Raw genomic sequence first — 8270 nt, 5'->3', positions numbered from 1 at the left:
TATATATATATATATATATATATATATCCTCACTATCCCCTTGTCCCAGAAAGGAAGAGGCAGACATCAGAGGGGTCACATCTAAATTAGAAGGCTGCTGTGCAGATTCCCCTGGGTATTTACCCTTGGGTGCCAGGAGCTAAGTCGCACGCACTTGCGCCCCACTGTGAATACAAAGCATTTTCCTCCATCATTCACGAATGTTTCCTTCTTAGATCCACTCACTATGCTCGGTGTTCAGGACTCAAGAAAAGAATAATCTACAGTCTAGAGATAGAGACAAAATAAGAGATAAGTACCAGAGAGCGAGGGGGCTAAGGGCACAGGGAGGGGAAGAGGGGAGAAGAGAGGGGAGCTTGACCTGGACGGGGGATGTGGGGGAAGGAGTCCCCAGGAGACGGCATTGTGGGGGGGAGGGGGGTAAATATCGGAGCTAGAAAACAATGGACCTGAGTCTAAGAGTTCCTGTATTTCAAAGTCCTTGAAGTACATTTCAAAGGATACTCCCAGTTTGAAGGCTGATCTGCCAAGCACGGGTCATTGGCACTGCCCACAAGGAGCAAGAACCCACCAAAGGGGGGTTGTGACGGCCTAAGGTTGACAAGAGGGTGACACCCTTGCCACCAGCCCGGAAGGCTGGCCTTTACACAGAGCCCGGCACCCTGATGTAGTCTGGGTTGGGACAAAGTTGAGACTGGCTGGGTCGCACCAAAGAGCTGACCCAGCAGAAAGGCAGGGGGAAAAAATATTTCAGCGAAAACATTTAACCCACTGAAAATAATGGATACTTGTGTACAAACAACCTGCTGATTAAAAATGATCCTTAACTACTCATTAAAAAGAGACCCACCCTTTAGGACATATACTTTGCAACACTTAGTTACCATTTAATTGGAGTTACAGTACAAGCAAAATATCAAAAGGTTGCATTTTTTTGTACGTTATAATTTTACTTTTTGACTAATTCCACCTTACTCTGTGCTCAATGAGTCTGACTGTGACGTTTTGTCGTGGATCCGCTGTGAAGTCCTGACTTGTCTCTCAACTTTCCAACCAGATGTAGTGGGGTCAGTAAAATCTCAAGCTTTTAAAAAGGTCAAAACTTAGCCCTTCTTTTTCTTTACTAATATTAAGCTATTGGCAAAGCCATATTTATCATAAAAATACAATCTATATCCGCCTCGATCATAACTCAGATTTGGTTGGGAACTGAATTGGAATTTGTGGTGTTTGTCTTCCAGTGTCTTATATGCAGGGTACATAGTAAAGTAATGGCCAGGGGCCCATTAAGAATTCCCATCCCTAGAGGTGATGGGACAGAGCAGGCTTTCTGATCTTCTGGTAAGCTTTTAACTGGGAAGCCCAAGTTAGGGTTTTGGTTTGGATTTGTTTGGGACAGGGATGGAAATTTGAGCCAAGTGATAGCTTCCAGATACATGAGGTCTGACAATTAAGTTGGCGAACTTGTGGCAATGATGTTGCTAATCTTTTCTGATATCAGAGGGATTATTCATTATGAATTTGTACCAACTGGAGAAACAGTTAACCAAGCTTGCTATTTGGAAGTGCTGAAAAGGCTGCATGAAAAAGTTAGACGACCTGAACTTTTCACCAACAATTCATGGCTCTTGCATCACGACAATGCACCAGCTCACATGGCATTGCCTGTGAGGGGGTTTTTAGCCAGTAAACAAATCACTGTATTGGAACACCTTCCATACTCACCTGATCTGGCCCCCAATGACTTCTTTCTTTACCTGAAGATAAAGGAAATATTGAAAGGAAGACATTTCGATAACATTCAGGACATCAAGGGTAATATGATGACAGCTCTCATGACCATTCCAGAAAAAGAGTTCCAAAATAGCTTTGAAGGGTGGGCTAGGTGCTGGCATCGGTGCATAGCTTCCCAAGGGGAGTACTTTGAAGGTGACCATAGTGACATTCAGCCATGAGGGGTGTAGCACTTTTTCTAGGATGAGTTTGTGAACTTAATTGTCCAACCTTATAAGTATAGAAGGGACACTAAATGCATGATGAGAAGTGCAAATTTCTAACAGACATTAGGAAAAGCCATTTTGCTGTTCCCTTAACATCTGCTGCCCACAGACACTAGAATACTAAGTTTTCTTAAATTACACATTTTTCTCCATGTATGGGGAGAAAATTTCACTTCAGATAAAGCTAAATTAATTTGGGGTTTCAGACAAGCAAAGTTGCATAATGGTCTAGACTTTGCCAGATATTGTCTCTGTGTGGACAAAATGCCTAACTTCTCTTATCAATAAAAATAGGGGTAAATCACTGCTTTTTATAAGTCAGTGCTATGAGAAAGTTCATAAACAATAAATATCCACTTGTTTTGTTACTGAATTACTCTTTGCTTCCTTTTGAATTTTACCTGCTATTTGCTACTTACTGGTTATTTTTTATTATCATATCAATGAAAAGTCAAAGGGTTAGGCAAGCATTTTGAAGATGAGAAAAGCTATTTTCTAGACTCAATTCAATTACTTAGGGTCTATTATGTTTTATATGCTGGGGATTTAGCAGTTAAGAGCAGACGAAAAGTCCTCCCCACACACAAACTCCACTGCGGTGGAGAAAGACAGAAATAAGAAAAATATGGGCTGGCCGAGTGTCACGTTGGTTAGGAGTGGCTTGGGACGCCAGCTCTGAGCAGCAGGGCCCCAGTTTGGGTCCCACATGAGGGCCAGTGACGCTGCGCCCTCTACAGCTAAGATGGTGAACAACAGCTCAACCTGGAGCTGGGCTGCTGTGAGTCGCCGACAGCGTAGGCTGCACTGGAGCCCACCGGCAGCGGGTGTGAGCTTTCGTGAGCCGCCTTGAGCGGCCATCCAATGGCCAGCGAGTGACTGTCTCACCTGGGAAGAGCACAATGATAATACCAACATGGGCCAGTGAAGCGACGTCCTCCACAACTAGACTGAAGAACAAAAAGGACAGCAACTTGTCTGTTCCCCTTCCCCGATTCCCCAATAAAATCTTTAAAAAAAAAAAAAGAAAAATATGCAAATGCTAGATGGTAATAAGCGCTACGGGGGGGGGCGGGAAACTAAGTGAAGAAGAGTGGGGAATCCGTGGGGGAGGCAGGGGACAATTCGATTTGTAGATTCAGGAAGGTCTTATTGACAAGGGGACATCTGAGCAGCCGGAGTGAGCCATGCACACATCTGGGGAAGGCCTTTCAGGGAGAACGGACAGCACTGCAAGGTGTCAGAAGGGACAGGGCTCGGTGTGTCTGAGGAGCAAGGAGGGGGCCAGTGGGCCAGAGCAGACCAAGGAAGTGAAGGCGCCATGGGGGGCAGGGGGGAGGTCGGTCCAAGCTCCTTCCTGTTAGATGGAGTCGCTGGAGGAGCTTGAACAAGGAGTGACAATGGAGCAGCTGTTTTAGCAGAAACACTCTGCTGTGCAGAGAATGAAGCGAGAGAGCAAGGGTGCAGCAGGAAGGCATGTCTGGTAGCCTGGGACGAGGTCATCCGTGGATTCCACATAAAGTCTCAAAGTAGAGCTGGCAGGATGGGCAGACAGATTAGATGCAAAGTACAGAAAAAAGAGAGCAGTCAAGGAAAACGCTAAGATTTTTTTTTATCTGAGCTACAGAGAGGATGGGCTTGCCATCGAGTAAGATCCTAAGCACAGTGGGGAAGGCTGACCTCACCAGCCAGTTTCAGACGTGTCGTCTGTGAGGGGTGTGTCAGCCGTCCGGGCAGAAATGCTGAGTAGGCAGCTGGAGATGTGAATCTGGACTTTAGGGAAGAGGTCAGGTTGGAAGCATTATGGGTCATCAACAATTAAAGATGGTGGGTCCTCAGTGTACGAGGCCAGAGTTGGGTGAACTCACAAAGGGGTGGGTGCAGAGGCCAAGGGGAGACCCCGGACTGAGCCTGGGGGCACGCCGATGTGAAGGGGCTGGGGGAGGAGCACAGGCAACTGAGCATGAGCGGCCAGCAAGATAGCAGATGGCATCTTAGGAGTCAAGTGAAGAAAAGGCTCGAATGAGAAGGGACTGATTATGGTGTCAGCTGCTGTTGCTCAGTTAAGAAGATAAGAACAGACCACAATGGATACTCCAAAATCCTCAAAAAAAGAAAAAGGTATAATAAACCAGTTTTTAACATTTTAATAAGGTCTTACAATTAAACATGAGCATTTACACGTGGATTTATCTCTTATCCTAAATCTCACTAAAGTGACATGAAAGATAAAGTTAAAAACACATGAGGACAACGAGACAATATGGGTCAGGATATGTCTCCTTCCTCCCTCTCCCTTAAGCATTAAACAGATGCTGGAATCTATTCAAAAACGGATTTTCCAGCTAAGCCTAATTGGGCTTCCCAGAAATTCCAGAAGCCTGGAAGCCCCAGAGGCCGTAAAGGAAGCACAGAAGCCTTCTGGGACAACAACAGACTTGTAAGGAGATGACAATCTGGGCAGGTGACGAGAATATATACGTAAAACGTGACGCACAAATAGACACTATGTTAAATGGTAAACTACAAAATAAAAGCACAATAATCACCTGAGACAGTTCCATGATTCTAAGGCCATAGAGGACACCGGCTCGTAGTCTTGTCCCCCTGCCCAGTCCCTGCCTGTGACCAGGAGGACATCAGTGTTCAGTCACTAGCTTGTCACATCCTGGACCTTCCTCCTCTCCAGCGCCCACAGGCACACATATGGCAGGCTTTTCCAGCACCCCCAAATCACTGCACTCTTAACACCCCAGTCTCAGACACACTCTCATGCTTGCATCTTACCTTATGCCATCTTATCCTGTTTCTAATCCTTCAAAACTAACCCCCCACATCCCTACCATGGCCCACGCGGGCCCTGCATGAGGGGACCGCCCTCCAGCCTTGTCTGACGCCTCCTTCCCCTTCGCCGCTTTCCAGCTCTGGTCCCTCCAGTGCTTCCCCCCGCCCGGCCCAGGTCCTTCGCAGATGCTGTTCCCTTTGTCTGTTCCTCCACCGATGACTAGCGTGGCTTATCACATTTACACGGCTCTGGGTCAGTAATAATTTGTCTCCTCATTGGCTGACTTGATATTCCAGCCCCTGATGGAATAACGAGCAAGGAGACCTGGATAAAAGGGGGAAATCAGAAGCAGGGGGAGTGACAAGAACACTTCCTGCCTTCACTCCAGAAATGTGTTAAAAAGGTAATTTGGAGGGGAAAAAAAGGTAATTTGGAACAGTGGGGATTTAAAGAGCCAGGACTCGAAAATGTCAGACCTAGCAAGAGATACAAGGAAAAAAAAAGGGGGGCTGGGGTCACAGAAAAGTGTCTGAAAACATAAATACCTAACTCACATAAATGCTTTTGGAAGAAATTAGTAAATATTGTGTGAGCACCTACTACGTGCGACGCAACGCACTACAAAATGCTACGTGCGTTTTGTACAACACAGGTTCCAAGTGCACAGGTCCATTTACACGTGGATTTGTTTCAATAAATATACAGTTGGCCTTCTGTATCCCTGGGTTTCATCTGTGGATTCAACCAACTGTGGGTCAAAATCAGTATTTTCAATCTGTGGTTGATCCGTGCCATTTTATATAAGGGACTTGAGCGTCTGGGATTTTGGTACCTGCGTGGGTCCTGGAACCAATCCCCCGCAGATACTGAAGGACTGAAGTTAAGTTTGGGGGAGTCAAGTTAGATGTGGATTTTCAACTGCGCAGGGGTCAGCCCCCAGCCCCGTGCTGTTCAACGGTCAACTGTAGGCATCTGTTGCTACATCCCCAAACTTCAAACAACAAGTGTCATATTTCACACAGTTTGCAAAGATCAGGGATCCTGGAGCAGCTCAGCTGAGTGGTTCTGGCTCAGGGGCTCTGCAGCCACCTGATGGCTAGAAGGGGCTCAAGGGTCCACTCCCCAGGGGCCTCACTCACCCGGCTTTTGTCTGCAGGCTTCAACTCCTCACCACACACGCCATTGCACAGAGCTGCCTGAATGCCTCGTGACACGTGACATCGTACTGTAACCTCTAAGATGCTACTTACTGTTGGGGGAACTGGACAGGGTACACTGGACAAGGGAGTTCTCCATATTGATTTTTTGTTTTTATTGGGGAACAGTGTGTTTTTCCAGGACCCATCAGCTCCAAGTCAAGTAGTTGTTTCAGTCTAGTTGTGGAGGGCGCATCTCAGTGGCCCATGTGCGGATCGAACCGGCAACCTTGGTGTTCTAAGCACTGTGCTCTAACCACCTGAGCTAACCGGCTGCCCCTGTATTGATTTTTATAAATACAAATTATTATTATTATGTAAAATTGCAATAAAATCTTTAATTACACCTCTCTGTAAAGGTTAGATAAAGAGAAACAGACACTTGAAAGGGGCCCTGTTTTTGTCCACAAGCTTCATATTTAACACAATGGCCGTGCCATAAAAATTGAATAAGAGGAACTGATGCCCTGTGGTTACTTATCAACATATCAAAACTAAAACAAATACCAGTACATTCTAAAAAAAAAAAATCAAAGCTTATAAAATGTACAGTTCCAAGGTTACTAAATGTGCTTGTTTTCAGGATCATGAAAGCAATTTCCTTACATCAAAACCCAAGCCATGTGAAACGAATATCTTTTTTGAGACCGCTGTCCTGCATTGCACGATAACACAATGACGGTGTTTTTCTCACAGGGGAGGCGCACAACACACCCAAGGAGTGACAGCGCATGTGCACTGTTGGGAGGCGGTCACTGTACCTTCACCACACAGCAGACAGCCATGAGTCACAAATGAGGACATCGCCATGTCACAGGGCTCAGTTTATAACGCATGGAAGAGTGATAGGACCATTCTCTTGTCATGCTGTTTTCAAAGGAAATCATATAGTCACCTGGAAAATACATATTTTACCAAACTCTAAAATCCTTCATATGTAGAAAATATAGAAATATGAAAGTGTATAAAAATATACAGAAGTACCAAAAAACTACCAACAAGAAAGATACTCTATGTACTGACGTGTGCATTTGGGTGTATGGGGACCCCCAACAAGGTCTGTCCACATTCTAGCCCTCAAACCCATGAATGTGACCTTATTTGCAAAAGGGCCTTTACAGGTGTAAGGTATGGAGTCTGAGATGAGAAGACCATCCTGGATTATCCCAATGGGCCCTAAATCCAATGACAAGTGTCCTTAAAAGAGTGAGGCAGAGGGAGGGCTGACAGAGGGAAGAGGATGTGAAGAAGAAGGCAAGATGGGAGGGGAGAGGCCATGTGCCAAGGAGCACCCAGGAATGCTGGGGCAGCTACCAAAAATGGAAAGCGGTAAGGATTGCATTCTCCCCTAGGCCTCCCAGACGGAGTGCGGGCTGCCAGGCTTTGAACGTCTGGCCTCCGAATCCTTGTGGTGATCTGTCACTGCAGCCACAGGAAACAAACACGCTCCCTTTCCCAGGGACTACAATCCACACACCTGCCAGTCAAAGCAAAGCATGAAAACCAGTCTCCTTTACGTCAGGCCAAACGAGATCTCCAAGATACTGGAGGACACTCAGCGATCCAGAGCCTAGCTCATGTAAGCAGCACGAGACCTCCAAACTAACTTTGAATCCAGAACTAACAAGAAAAAACCAAACGGAAAGGTATTACTGAGCAGCAAAAACAAACAAAAAACAAAACTTAGAGACAATTATTTTTTAATTATTTTCAAAGGGAAGCCATACCACCAAAAAGTCAAATAAGTAATCCCTTTCATTAATAAGCGTTCTGCAAACAATGAGAATAAAATCGATGAATATGAGTGAAGATGTTATCTTTATTAGATACCAGAAACACTAATGTAAATTAGATAAACACTACCTTCACTAAAGTATGAAAATATAAAACACAGCATCAAGGAATAACTAACTATGCACAGACTGATATGAACATGAAGAAACAAAAATTATTATTTGATTATTACTTATCAATTTTTTATTTATTCAAGAAGACCTGAATAATTGAGACATACCCTCTTGATTGGGTGGAAGACTAAACACTGTAAGATACAAGTTACTCTCAAGTTTGTTAGCAGGTTAACACAATGCTCTTTTTTATATTGTTTATTAATGTTTTTTTTTCCATTTTCTTGTGTCCTTTTTACTCTGAGTGAACTTATTAGCTATTGAGGATATTAATCCCTTTTCTTTCTTATTTATTGAAAATGTTTTCTCAGTTCGTGTCTTTTTTCTAGTATAAAAATTTGGCATAGTAAGATTTAGCACTCTCTTCTTGCGGGGGGGGTAGGGG

Source organism: Hipposideros armiger, unplaced genomic scaffold (genome assembly GCF_001890085.2).
Source record: "Hipposideros armiger isolate ML-2016 unplaced genomic scaffold, ASM189008v1 scaffold_35, whole genome shotgun sequence".
NCBI lineage: Eukaryota > Metazoa > Chordata > Mammalia > Chiroptera > Hipposideridae > Hipposideros > Hipposideros armiger.
This window is presented reverse-complemented; position numbering follows the sequence as displayed.